Source organism: Oscarella lobularis, chromosome 10, assembly GCF_947507565.1.
Source record: "Oscarella lobularis chromosome 10, ooOscLobu1.1, whole genome shotgun sequence".
In the NCBI taxonomy this organism is placed as follows: Eukaryota; Metazoa; Porifera; class Homoscleromorpha; order Homosclerophorida; family Oscarellidae; genus Oscarella; species Oscarella lobularis.
The window spans coordinates 2475480-2489943 of NC_089184.1; the positions used below are offsets into that span (position 1 = coordinate 2475480).

The 14464-nt window shown below is 44.8% G+C and overlaps 3 long non-coding RNA genes and 1 pseudogene across 3 annotated transcripts; 2 read left to right on the forward strand and 2 right to left on the reverse strand.

Annotated features, from left to right (window-relative positions):
- Positions 1 to 706: 706 nt before the first annotated feature.
- Positions 707 to 2439, reverse strand: LOC136192034 (uncharacterized). The gene is made up of 3 exons (XR_010671094.1): positions 2160 to 2439; positions 1622 to 2109; positions 707 to 1558 (listed from the first exon to the last, which is right to left on the reverse strand). It is a non-coding gene; the product is annotated as an uncharacterized lncRNA (long non-coding RNA).
- Positions 2440 to 2550: 111 nt separating this feature from the next.
- Positions 2551 to 3802, reverse strand: LOC136192258 (valacyclovir hydrolase pseudogene; annotated as a pseudogene).
- A 7495-nt stretch (positions 3803 to 11297) lies between these two features.
- LOC136191939 (uncharacterized) lies at positions 11298 to 11871 on the forward strand. Its single transcript, XR_010671039.1, has 3 exons — positions 11298 to 11419; positions 11636 to 11705; positions 11777 to 11871. It is a non-coding gene; the product is annotated as an uncharacterized lncRNA (long non-coding RNA).
- Positions 11872 to 13351: 1480 nt separating this feature from the next.
- Positions 13352 to 14394, forward strand: LOC136191977 (uncharacterized). The gene is made up of 5 exons (XR_010671074.1): positions 13352 to 13414; positions 13738 to 13804; positions 13899 to 14000; positions 14065 to 14155; positions 14207 to 14394. It is a non-coding gene; the product is annotated as an uncharacterized lncRNA (long non-coding RNA).
- The last annotated feature ends 70 nt before the right edge of the window (positions 14395 to 14464 follow it).

Consider the following 14464-nt stretch of genomic DNA (forward strand, 5'->3'; position numbering starts at 1 on the left):
AACATGCAATCAATCTCTATGCACGATGAAGAGAGCTAGGCCCGCCCCTTAAGTGAATGCCTACACCATCGGGGGCCCTTACAGGAATGAGACAAACCTAGCGATCCATTGATTCTTCATTCATCGCCAAAGTTGACACAAATCTAAAAGTAAATGGAATCTAGTGAGACACAGTCGTGCGCATTCTTAAAGCGTTTAGACGCCTGACGTGAAAGTAAAAGAGTGAGCGCGATGACAAGCGTGGGTCCAATTAACACAGGGGCCCGAACAAAATCTCGCACAGTAGGGTCCCGTGTCAATCCTCGGACACCATCAAAACCCGGATAGCTCTGCGCGTTCCCTGCTGGACAGGGCCGACCGCGCACCAGTTCTTCTGAAAGCCTATATCATTACCATCTCTGACACACAACAGTTGCGGAGCCAGCGCGTTGCACATAGGAGCGAGAGGGGTTTGTTTGTTTTTTTCCCCCGATATCTAATCTCCGACGGAAGCATCATATCCGGGCAGAGCGATTTTCTCGTCAACCGTACACTTTTATTACACAAATCACATATCAATCGAAAGCTCTATCCTTTCTCTATCTACTGTCCTTTAGAGTACGTCGATAGGTCCTGCGGTCGCCGAGAAAATCGAGTTTGAAAAGAGGCACCTCTGCATCAAGAGCCCGGACACCCGATTTTCTTCTGAGCCGGTTTCTCTCGGACAAAAGGATGTAATTCGAATACGCTAAGAATAATAACGCCTAAATTTAGATAAAAAGCAAAAGCGGCTAAAATTATCGACATATTCATACAAATCGCACTTGCAACCGTTGTTTTTGACTAACCCACTTTCGTAGACCGTGTGGCATCTTTCTCAGCTCTTCGCATTTTTTTACAAGGTTTCCAGGTTCTTACACACTTTTTAGCAGTTATCCTCATTTTCAAAAATTCAAATTTTGAATTTGAAAAACTGCTTAGAAGGGCACAGGCGAAACGTTAGCCTTGTTAGGAACACCCAAAGAGCTCAGATTAATGTTGCGCAACAGAAAAAACTAAGTAAGTTAGTAGAACGCTAAGTACCGTATATACCGTCGATTTTTGCACAAAACTCCTCTAATCTGGCCATTTTTGCTTGTTTTGTCATGATATAGACGTTAGTATCTTCAACGTATATGCGCTTGTCCGAGAGAATTCAGTTATGGAAGAAAATCGGGTGTCCGGCTCTTGATACAGAGGTGCCTCTTTTCAAACTCGATTTTCTCGGCGGCCGCAGGTCCTTTCAACGTACTCTAAAAGGCAGTAGATAGAGGAAGGATAGAGCTTTCGATCGATATGTGATTTGTTCACTAAAAGTCTACGGTTGACAAGAAATCGCTCTGTCCGGATATGATTCCGTCCGAGATTAGATATCGGGGGGAAAAAACAAACAAACCCCTCTCGCTCCTATGTGCAACGCGCTGGCTGCGCAACTGTTGTGTGTCAGAGATGGTAATGACATAGGCTTTTGAAATAACTGGTGCGCGGTCGGCCTTGTCAAGCAGGGAACGCGCGGAGCTGCCCGAGTTTTGATGGGACACTACTCGTTTGGAATGGTATAATTAAGAGTAATCGCGAAAGCCATCAAAGCCGGATTGCTTACCAGAGAACGGATGACATCATGCGTCGCCTCCATCTTTCCCCGATGCTACTTTTTTTCAGTAGGGGGCGGATATCGAATCTAAAAAAATCTAAATCTAAATCTTTATTATTTATAGTCACAATGCACAGCAGCTATGCAACACATGGGCTGATCTTCCGACGGCGGACCATTTATCGTCCGGGACTTCCCATACACTGGGTAGGCGGGGCTCAGTCAGGTGACATTGACGGTCTTTTAGAATGGAGAATAGACGAGGGGGAAAGCTCCAATACTGGAGAAAAACCTCGGGCAATGGTAGGAGAGCCCATCCAAAGCACATATGAAAAAGGAAATTTTACGAAATTCCGACATGGTCGGGAATCGAACCCCCATCCATAGTGGTGCCGGCCGAGTGCTCTCACCACTCGGCCACCACTGCCCCCAAAATCGAGCCAGCCTCAAAAAAATCGTCCCCTACGACGTCCACGTACTCGACTCTAACAGGCATTCTGCGCAGAAATCGTGTCTGGAAAGAGCTAGAGACCCCTTCGAAGCTTACCATGCAGTCCTGAACAACGAAGAAAAGCGACGATGACTCGACAGCTAGAGTCCCTGCATCATTTCTTCGATAAGACTCTCGGTGCAGTGCAACGTCCGAGTTTTTTCATCTCCGTGCGTAGGATACGGGAGGAGCGGGACCGTAGAACAGGAAGAAGAACTTTTTCGTAGAGTCACTTTTGGCTGCAGTATACGGGACTCCGGAGAAACTCTGCTTAGACCGGCTGAAATGCGTTCATGAGGGAAATGCAAGTGCGCCTTTTAGGCACTGATCGCGCGCCATAGTGTGTAACGTCGTCGTCCCTTCGGTTCTCGATCGTCGTCGCTCGCTCGCTGATTCGCTTCGGTCGCTCCGCTCGCTCGCGAGTTCGTTAACGTTTTTTATTGAACTTCACTGCTCGCACACACTCGACTAGACCACTGACTAGACTAGACTACTCGACTACTCGCACACGCACAGACTCCCCCTATTAGCATACATACACAGCCAATCATCGGCCGCCTCCACTTAAATAATTAAAACATAAATGTCCCGGAGTGCCCTTTACTACAGTGAGGTTGGTGATGCCTAATTTCTAAATGGAAAGAGCCCCTCTTAAGTCTGGTAATAAGTATAGGTGCATAGAAGATAACTAAAGCTTGCACATTCTTGCAAAAGTTTGATAATGCCGTTAGTAAGCAATACTTCGTTACTTTCCTAAATCATGCAGACTCTTTGACATGTGCTTGAAAAAATTCTACCACCTTCCCATTAAAATCATCGCAGACATCAAGATGAATTTGATGGCGTCCTCCTATAAATTCGTGATACGCAGTAGGGCCGCGAATATTCGCCTTGATAATTTCCGCGTGGTGAACGGTAATCAGCGGATCACGGCTGCCGTGCATTAGAAGCGTCGGACACTTTACCCTTTCCAAACTGCCCTGGTAAATGTCCTCGCCCCATTCGTTGGCCAATCGCGTCACCCCGCGAACCCAAGCTGACTACAATCTCTGCATGACGTCTAAAGGGTAATAAGCGGTGACTCGGCTCAGGATCTCCTCATTCCACGCTGATAGGCTCTCGATTGCTACGAATTTGTCAACGGTTTTTCGTTCCAAGTACGCCATTACTCCCCAAATCATCAGGGCTTCAACGGCGTCAGGTCTCATTGCGGCCAAAATTAATGCGACTGTACCGCCATAGCACCACCTGCATGGATAAAGGACGGTAACGGTAAGAGAAAAGCAAATCAAATGAGTATGGGAATGTAGCTAGCTCGCGAGGGTTGTTCATCAGACGTCTGCACATAGTAGCAGAACGTAATCAAATTAGTCAAATTTTACGTGTATGATGCTTCTATACCCTGCGACGGAATAGCGGTGTATCTTGAGCGAATCCATCAAACGGGCGACGTCGTCGGCGTCGGAGCGATAGAAATCGCCCGAAAAGTCTTTTTCGGGTGGACGCGATTTGCCGCAGCCGCGCAAATCAACGGCGTTCATGTCAAAGTGATCGCACATGAGCTGCGATTGGAGTTGCGGCGCGAAATCAAGCAGTCCTGTACTAACAGAACCATGGAGCAAGACGAGAACGGCGCTGCCTCTTCCCGCGCGACGGTAGTGGAGATTAACGCTGTTTACGCGAGCCAAAGAAATAGGAGAATAATGTTAGCGTTGTTGGCGAGTCAAAAGTTGCGATCTGGGCGCGTTGTAACTTGCTTTCCTGGTAAAAATCGTCGTGTCAGCCGTCGCTTGCATTTTCAATAGCACTGAGCGTGAGAAACCCCCGTACACTGATATCTGGCTTCGAACAGCTGACGATTGCGTCGATGTCAGCTGACGATTGCGTCAATGTCAGCTGACGATTAAGTCGATTATAGCTGTGCGTGACGTCATGCACAACTACTCCCTTCCTTCCGCTCCAAATCTCGTCTCCGCGTCGCCCCAGCCGCGCGTTCCTCTGCTAGCGCGACCGATCAACGGACTGCGCCTGGCCTCGTCCAGGCCCTTTACGAGTCCCTTATGGTCTCATCTGGTACCAGAGATTAAGGAGAGAGGGATATGAAACTCCCCCTCTCACGTGACTATTTCTTGGTACCAGCCGTGTAGCACTATCGATGGACGATCTTCGAAGAGTCCAGGAAGACATTATAGCCAAGAATTCGACTACTGCGCGTTCGCCACGTTATTTGATGATGCGAGAGACTGCCGAATTGGTCATTAAAGGAAGATCGACGGAGACAGCGATTTCCTTAGCTACGAATTCTCTCAGTCAGTAGGCTAATGGCTTTCTTCTGCAGTGTTATTTTTTAGCAGTCGATTTCAGTTTGCTAAGGCGCTGTGGAGTGTTCATGTAGATGTTGTTCGTAAATTTAATTGTGAGGAGATAAGTGCACTGGCCGACGGTAATAGGCAAGGATTTGCTTGCGTGCAATCGAGCAGGGTCTGCATCTTATATTGGACCGTCGACTTGTGAGTAGATGGCATTTTGTGAATCGGACAGTCGAAGCGTATTGCTCTCCCTTGTACTCAACAGGAAATGTTGAGATTCTAAAAGCCGGCTCCCCTGACTTGTACTTAAAGCTCCTTTTCCTTCGCCTGACAACATCAATATACTTTTCTTCAGGAGAACCAGGGCATATGCCAGTTGTGTCCAGACATGGTCACGTGAGGTGTCATCGGGAAAAGCGTTCTGTATACGCTTTAAGAAAGTCGCAGGCACGAAAGGAAGACAAATAATTGTTAAGCGGAGAATAAACTAGCTACAACAGTAGGATTGGATGCGAAAGATGTAAGAGAGTGGCTTCTGGAGGGTGCAAAAGATGGACGACTGGACACGCCCAAAACTACCGAAAATCGCTCATTCCGTAGCAAGGGATAAAGCGACGATTAAATACTTAGTTGATCAACGTAGCAGATTGCCTTAGACAACATTTCCCTTAACTGGCACGATGCTACGAGTAGCGAGGAAAGCCCAGGAGGGTGCAAAGCCTACTCTTCATCAAAATGGGCATGTTCGCGGCATCAGGACAACTTCTACTGCGTTCCAACGCGACAGTTGTGGACCGCATAGAGCTTCGAAGCATTTCTCGACCAAGTTCGAGTTCCTTACCTATTTCGGCGACTGAGTAGGACGCATTTCGTAAAGCGTATCAGGGGAATGACAGCTACACGGCTGGTACCAAGAAATAGTCACGTGAGAGGGGGAGTTTCATATCCCTCTCTCCTTAATCTCTGCTGGTACAGTACAGTGTACGAGAAATCGTCTAAGGAGATTAGCGCACGCTAATTCGGCAGTGAACCAAGCCTTTTTCTAAACGTAACTGGCGATTCGCGGTAGTGCGCTTTCCCCTTAGCTTGTCACGACCTTTCTTGAACGTAGCTTGTGGCAGTTTGTTCACGGCACCGCCTAGGGGGGCCGTCATTCACCCTGACTCTACTGCGCATGCACTCTCGAGTCTCTTCTTCTTCGCCAGTATGCAGTGCGGCAGGACGGAGTTTCAAACGCGCATGTACGAGTACTAGTGCGTAACAATGGGCGGAGAGCCAATGACGTAGCCCTTGTCGCGCACGCGCCTTAAATCAGCCAATGAAGTAAACATTTATCGTTCTATCGAGACCCCGTGAAAGAAAAATGGCTCGTCTAAGATGAGTTCGAATTGTCTAAGCTTGAGATTTGGCAGATCGAAGCTTCAATGAATAAGCTTTGATTTTAGCCCTGACATATTTTTAGTTGAGGGGGACGTCAATCGAGAAAAAGCGGTTTGAAAGTTATAGGACCGCTGAACGCACTAGGAACCGCACGTTTTCTCTATAAATAGCTTCAAAAATTTAAAAAATCGTAGGGATTCGTAAATGCGCTCGAAAATGGGCTGAATCGTGCCTCAATCGCGCCTAACGACCCACGATGTTTCGAATTTTGCCAAAATATGTTAGGTAAAAACAGCGTCTTTTTAGCTTCAAAGCCAAAGAATACTGCCTTTTATTTATACTACTGGCGTTTTTGGAAAGCTCGGCGACAGAAATGGGAAGTTGTAGACGATACTATTTGTACGAGGGTCCCCGCCCGATGCGCGTTTGTTTCAGTGAAGCAATGCCATATTTGCGCATTTTCGCCAAAGAAAATGCGCTTGTCAGAGGCTAGATAAGGTAAATTCAGCGCTTTCGGAGAACATTCGAAGGCGGGGAGTAACCCTAACTACGACGCATGCGTGTTTGAAACTCCGTCCTGCCATGCAGTGCAGCGATTTGCTTCGACGAATTGCTTGTGAGCATCAACTAAGTAGCCGGAAGCTTTCTAGTTTGCGCGAATGGACCAGAAACAAACGTCCTTCCGGCAAGTGAGAGATAATGGTGTGGCGTCTTAGAGTCTCGTGAAGCTATTCGTACAGTGGTGTGCTGAGGCTCATTTTAAGAGCTGCTGTGAACGACTCCGTGGTTTCTAGAGAGCGTAAGCTGTGCATTATTTTTTAGACGTTTTTTATTGCACTAATTAATGTACGTCTATATACATGTATACCTTCAGTATATAGCTCTTTGAAGACTTTCCTTTAAAGTAACAGGGAGCTCCGACTACGGTACTAATTAGATATGGCTACCAGTATTCGATTCGTCGTTCGTATTTATTTACCTATTTATTGATGTATTTTGTAGACAAATCTTTGTATCAGTTTGCTTTTGAAGAAGTTGGTTCTTACTGGAAAGAGCTAGGTGCCGTTCTTGGTTTTCAAATGCCTGAGCTAGACAGCATTGAGGAGTACCACCTGAATCGTTGTCTAAACGTCAAATTTATAGCCTGGGTCATGCTTGAGAAATATCGAGCAGCTAGCGGTCGACGTCTTTCATCGGTTGAGCGCCTTCGCAAAGTTCTACGCAACGTGAAAAGAAGGCGAAGTGTCAAAGTTCCTCCGGTAGACAGAAGCATAAGCGGTGAACTTTTGTCTAATATATAAATGTCAAGAGTTAACGTAAGATTTTTCTTGTAGATCTTCGCCTCGCTGCGTTGTTGATGATCGACGATTTTACGGGAGAGACGACGAGATGCGAGAGATCGCACGGTATTGGTGGAACGGCAAAGCAAGAACGAGTCACGTTGAGCCAATCAACTCTCAGAAAATTCAAGCACGTTATTTCTTACGAAATTTTGATTTTTAATTTAACGTGGGATTTTCAGGTTGTCTCTTGTGTCGGCGGAGTTGGAAAAACGACTCTGGCTTTCAAATACGTTCACCGATACGTCAAATCGTATTCAGATGGCGTTTTCTATTTCAACACCGAATCGCATTTGTCGTTTCTGTTTTGGTTAAGGGAAAATGTAAGTAGTCTCTTTAGGACTACATCGAAAATCATTTTGTCTGATCCCTTGTTGTAAAGATTGCGAGGTCGGCTGATTTGAGTAACGAGCGTGACGTCAGCAATTTGGTGAGTTCGACGTCCGACGCTCTTCGCATTTTCCTTCGCTATATCAGTAATCGTCTCCGATGTTTGCTTCTCTTTGACAATGCTGACGATTTTGGCTTTGTGATTGATATCTTGCCTGGGCCTCAGGCTGCCTGTCACATCATCATTACGACGAGAAAAGCGCAGACGCACGACATATTCTATCAGAGAAACGTCAACTTACTGCTCCTTAGTGTTCTTGAAAAGAGAAAGGCCGTTGTTGCGCTTCTCTCTTGGGCAGGAAAATCTAAAGACACCTGGCAAACTCTCGACTACAACGAGAAGAAATATGCAGAGAAAGTGGCCGCTGAGCCTCCCGTTAACCGTCTACCATTGGCTCTCTCACACGCGGGGACATTCATCGAGCAGCACCGGATTACCTTTCTAAAGTACTGAAAAAAAATTGAAGCTGAAGCAAAGCGCTTGGAAGCAGCAGCATTAAATTTAGATAGCTTCTTGCGTTACTTTCATCTGTCCCATCTGAAAGAAGATCTTAGGCAACGCAATGTTCATAGCATCCGTCAGTTCATTCGACTGGACTTTCGCATGGTCGTCAGCTATTGTGATCAGATTTCCATCTTGCGTGCTCAGACCGCTTACAAGGAGAGGGAGAAGCATCGCGTATTTCTGACGTGGGAATTGGATCTTGACGACGTGAGAGACGATGAATCTCAGGAGGGTTATCTCCTTCTTAAGTGCTGTGCTGTCATGTCATCGCGTCATATTCCCCAAGACGTCGTCGCCGATGCTGCATTTCAGACGAATCCTCTCGATAAGGAGTTCAAAATCTCAAAAGCCATTAGGATTTTGAACGAATGCTCTCTTGTGCAGCAGATCAGTAGTCCTGATAATAACAGGATTGTTACCTTCTCCATGCATCATTTGATTCAGGCAAGCGTGCTGCAACGAATGGTTGGAAGCACTGACGACTTCGTCAGCGTCCTGAAGTTCGTTGCGAAGTCGTTATTCGAACGTCTTCCCCACGTCAACGACTTGAGCAATCATTTGATTAGTCCGATGGTGCTCTCCCTTACTCCTCACATCTATTCTACTGTAGAGAAGATGCTTAGAATAGGTATACTCGACGAAGGAGTCGATCCAGGTCTCGTTGACTGCGGCTGTCAATTAGCGCTTAGTTACAGGCACTACGAAGAGGCGGGATTTTTGTGCTCCCTTCGCGTTAAAGCTTTCGAAGCAAACTCGACAACATTTTCAGACGAAGAAACCAGTATTCGAAAGCGAAACTGTAAGTAAGAATCATTACGCATAGTCTCTTTCTTATGACCTTCTGGGTTAGATTACTATGATTTTGCGGTCAGTCAATATTGCTTAAAAAATTTAAAGGAGGTTGACGTGAACATTCGGCGATCCCTTAGCGGAATGTCTTGCAAAACCCTTACAGGTTCCGATATTGTTTTATCACAAAGGTTGGAAAAAGTGGGCTAAAACGTGTTCGGTTTAAATTTACTTCTGGTTTTCTTAAAGCAATGCTCTTTCTGGCGAACAGCCAAGAGTTTCAAGGACTTACGTCTGACGCCGAAGATATTCTTCAAACCCTGCTCAGAGTTTCCGATTCTTTGGGGACTATAGTAGCAGCCGCAATCTCTTTTGATGGTACGAGAAGCTGCTCGCGATTGCCGAATTTCCTTTACCAACTTTCCCTAGTTTACCTACGACTTTCACGTGTCTAAAATAGTTTAGAGCGTGTTGATGATGAGCTCGGAGTCTTTTGCTAAAGGCTCTTTCCTTGACAAAAAGTGGGCTCTTTGATCCTGGTGTTTTGCTTGCCAACTGTTAGTGAGCTTCGCTTCTTGCTACAACGATGCGTTTCATTTTAAATTTTGATTTCTAGGTCATCAGCGACTTGGTTGGAGTCTAAAAGAGAGAACGGTTTTTTGGATGAGGCTTTATAAAATTTGTTTGAAGCTTTGAGAATTTACCAGGAAAAGATCCCGGATTCTCACGAAGATATTGGAATGTGTGAGCCAGTGCCGTTTATGATGACTTCGTCTGTGCATTTTTCTTTTTGCCGTGCGTTTTGACATAAGCATGTGCATGTCTCAGAAAAACCTTCTTTCCCAAGCGTATGAATTCTCACCTGAAGGTCTTTCAATCGCAAGGTCCGCTTGTCCGCCTGAGCATCCTCTAGTTGCAAAAGGTAAGTGGACCATCATCTGAATTTTTGAAACTTCACTTTTTCTTTAGCGCTCTTCTATCACGGGCGAACGCTTTATTCTTTACACAGATATAAAGAATGTATGGAATTTTTGGAAGAGAGTTTGTCTTGGTTTGAAAAAGGGAACCAGATGTTGGATACTCTCACCGACAAAGCATACTGTACTTCAGATTGGAAAGGTCATATTACTACTGTTTTTGTTTTCAGGCCTTGCTGTTTTGGGAGATGCCTTGCTTGAAGGGGAGTCGATCATTATTTGCGCAGAACAAAGAGCACAAAAAATAATTCGGTATTTGAAGGAGTCAATTGCGCTTTACACAAAGCTTTATCCTGGTGGAAGATATGAATTATCGATACGTATGCTCTTGTATGCTATGGGGCGGAAAGTTTCTTATCTGTTTATCTAAAGCTTGTATAACGCTCTGTGAAGTTTACTTAGCAAAGGAGAAATTCGACGACGCCTCGGAATTAACGGAAATTGCTTGGGCCGCCGTTGGGAATCGTCCTGCGGCGAGAATATTCTGTGAGTTGCGCAATCTTTCAAAGCCGACTAAACTTGATTTTCTGTATTTATATGTAGTGCTTCCCCTGTACGTGAAGTGCCTGTGTGCGAAAAAACAGTTTAGCAAAAGCGAGGAATTGCTAATCAGATTTAGAGAAGATACCAAATATCTGCCTCCGGAGCATCAAAGTATAAATCGTTGTGAGTGCAAAATGAGTCTTACTTATTTAATTATAGGACTTTTAATCAATTAAATAATTGTAGTGCAAATGGTTGAAGCTGTGCAAAACCATTTCAAAGAAGAGTTTGGGTGGAATTAATTTACGACGAAGAGGTAAATGCATGGAGCTTTAGGAGCAGCTCCGAACTTCACTAGCCATATTAAATTTGCATTTGGAGTATGCACATTACTTCCACTTTGAAGCAGATATGAGGCGCACATACATGTATATAGGTAGTAGAATCGGTTAGGTGTGCATTTAGAGAATGCTTCTTCGTTCGTACTATTTTCTCACCTTACCTGCACTAATATGGTCTAGCTCTGTGGAAGTCCTATTTCTTCTATCGAGGTTGCATATTACTTATTTCCCAAAAAAACACGTACTGCTAAGAGAAATATAAAGGCAAGCTTTTTTCTGTTAGAAAATTCAGGGGCGTCGCGTCGATTTTTCGTTTGGCCCGGCTTAGAGAGAGAGAGGAGTTTGGCGCCTGCTTTGCAGACGCCAAAAATTTCTTGACCACGCCTACTTGTGCAATTAGGTTTCCTCAATGTTTATCGTAAATACTTATACAATGAAGAATCATTAATTACATTCACTTTGTTCGATGCACGTGCTCGTTCTGTTGTATCATTAGAAAACTTTATTATACTCAAATCGACCGAACTGTTGTGTGGCCTGCAAAATGTTTCTTGTCGTAATTGATTCTTAATATCAAAAAGTCGTGCGCACGCAACTGTATATGGTATCAATGCCAGAGATACATATGCGTAAGTAAGTACGCAAGAGAACGCATTCACCACTGCTTGCAAACTGTTTCTGTCTGCGTGCGCTATTGGTCGCAATTTCCTGCTCTCTTTGGGTCCCTCCCTTTTGCCAGAAAGATATCGCGCAGCGGCCGACGAGCGAAGAGAAGCCTTCGGCGACGCTCCTCTTCACTTTAGGTGAGTTCTCAAAGGAATTGGCCAAGTCGAAGAGAGGCGGGCTGCGCGGGAGTCAGCCGTTCCTCTCTTCGCTGGCACCTGAACCGCCTCGACTCGCGCCGGAAGGCTCTTACAGACAGCCGTGCTTCGTTAAAAGACGCATCGGCTTCGAAAGCCTAACCGGAAGTGCGAAGTCGAGCGATGGTGTCCTCCTCGTCATGTTTTCCAACTTCTTAGGCTCCTCTGATGCCTCAAGAAAGAAGAAAAAAGACAACGAGTAGCCGGAAGACGGCTACGAAGGAAACCAGTAAGTTGTAGAGACATTTTTCGAGTTATTGTCTTGAATCCTTTCTCTTTTATTTTTTACATGTTATCTAGATCAAGTTCAAGACTATTGAAGGATTTTTGAATTTTTTCTAATTTTTTTTGTATTTTATATAATTACTTTTTAAAATAAAGTTTCTGAACTTTAATTTCTTGTGTCTGAAAAAACGCAATAACATCTTCCAACCTCACCGGAGAAACGATTATTTTGAAAATTGCTATTGCTTTCGAAATATTCATATATATATATGTAAAAATTAGCGATTATTGATTTCTGTAACAGCAATTTCAAATCAATTGAAACTTTAAACAAAGAGGAAATATAATTTTTGAAATTTTTTGAGTTTAAGCTTGTGTTCTGAAAGTATGATTACGAAGAGATATTCATTTTTGAAAATTGCATCTGGGACCGTCCGTTTTTAATTGTGAATAACTTGTCAACGGATTGTCAGATTTCAAAACTTTTTGCACAGATCAATTCCTCTACTAATTGTGCATAAGGCAAAGTAAAATCAGCAAATATAAGCAAAATTGCCATGATCCGCAACCAACCGCGCAACGTGCCTAAAGTTACATAAATGTAGCTGAAGCCTTTAGGAACTGCACCAAGCTGCAAGTCGTTTTGCGAACCAGCAGTCGTAGCCGCTGCTGACCAGCACGGTTCAATGCCCGTGTAGGCAACTAGGTAAGCTGTGAAATTGCAATTGAATCCGTTCTTTCTCAGCCGAGAACTCGACACTTTTCGCATAGAGGCGAAAAAGCCTACAGATTTTGCTCCAAATTATACAGTTTAGAGACACGGCAGTGTTAAGTCTTTTTGCATTTTAATATGGTCAGACTTCCTTTTTCGAAAGTCGCAATTACGGTTCAAAGTTACATCGGAAGCTCTAACGCGCGCTATAGAAAACTTTTTCTCGACCGTTTTCCAATGAAAAACCGACGTTCGGACTAGTCGCTAATTCTCGAATGCATTTTCTGGGTCCTTTCAAAGACATCGGTGACGGTAAAATTCACACCCGTTGTACAGTAGCGTCGTTCGCGAAATCCTGCGTCATTTTTAATCAGCAGCTTAGACGCTGCTTTATAGGTGCTCATGTGTTGTTTGCGCTTACGTAAACAGCGATATTTTCTACAGAATGCTGAATCGTAACCCTAGCCCAAACCCTAACCTAACCCTACCATGTGCGTACGCACATGCGATGTTCGAGCGGATCGACGAGCCAAAGTCTGATGCAGAGAACGTCTTTCCGCCACTTCTAATACGATTCCTGCAGTCGACAGCGTTATAAGAAACGACACTTGACAGCGTAAAACAGTACACAATATCGTAATGATTATCTGTTTACCGTCCCAGAAACAATTAAGAATAATAAGATAATTGAGGTACACATTAGCTAAGGCGAGAGGAATAGTTAGTTAGGGCACAGCTGGGGTAGAACACCCCTACGTGTGCCGCCACCCCCACTACAGCGATTTCATTTATAATGCCATACTTCGTGGATTAGGAGTCGAGTATTTAGATATTGTCTGTGTAAGAGGTGTAAATTATGAAATTTGTGTACGTTTCTTGAGAATCGCGCCGTTTCGTCCGGGTTCTGTAAATCCGGGTGGTTGACTTTCATTCACGACGTCGAAACCGGTGGAAAATGTGGCGATCGGGATTCAGGCAAACGGGAGTACACGTTTCAAAGGGTAAATGAAGCATTTACGTGTCGTTTTACGTTCTGCGACGCGGTTTTGGGGGCCCCGCGAGCGCCTAGTTGTGTGATCAAAGCGTTTTCCCTTTGTCTTTGATGCTCGTAACGTTTCGCGAAAGGGTGCCGAACGCGTTCGAAAGGCGGCTTGTGTCGCGTGGCGAGTTTTCGGGACCTGGTGTTTTTATAATAGCAAAGCTTTCGCGATTCGCGTAGTTCTATTAGGTGGAGTGTGTGAGCGGGCCCTGCGCGTGTGTCAAAACATAGTTTACTGTTCGATTCTACGCAAGATTGTTGTTTAGAGGGGGTTTTTTACTTTAGAATTTCTCTGAGTCGTTCATTTATGGAAAAGAGCTCATGTGCAGAGGGGAATTGGAGCCTCTTGCAGGTACGTTGAAGAGTACTCCGTTCTTTAGATATAGGAACAGAGACATTTTGGAGGATTTAGTAGATGCAACTGCTTTTAATTTTGTCTTTTTTAGGGGTAATTTATTTTCAATTTCAGAGGAAATGAGGGCCATGGTAGCGGGGATGGAGGGCAATGCCTAGTATAACTGAAGGGGGGGAGGCTTCGGAAGCTAAAGGTGTTATTTTTTCATGTTTCATTCGCTACCTCTATCTATCTAATGAGTTTGTGTTGGCTTCTAGGACAGGCCTTTGAGAGAGGAATGTACGCCAAGACGACACAGGAGGAACTTACAGAGCGGAGGTAGCATGCGGGATCAGGGCAGGCTGTCAGGTAGATCCGGGAGGGACGATAAGCTTGATTGAAGGTTATATTCTTTTGTAGGTTGGTGCGATTGTTAGGCACAAGTGCAAGAGGGGTCTCAATTCATGACATGCGGGGATGTTGTGTACCAGTTCAAGCGCAATTGAAGGGGTTATGCAGTTTCAAGTCTCAGATAAGTGTTTTATTGCCTTAGGATATTATTAGCTTTGTTCATATTATTTATGGTAGGGAGCTGTGTGTGTGTACAAGCGGGGAAGGTATGTTTTCCTCTTGTGATGGTGCTTTCAGTGTTTCAGTGGTGCGTTTTAGACTTTGGGG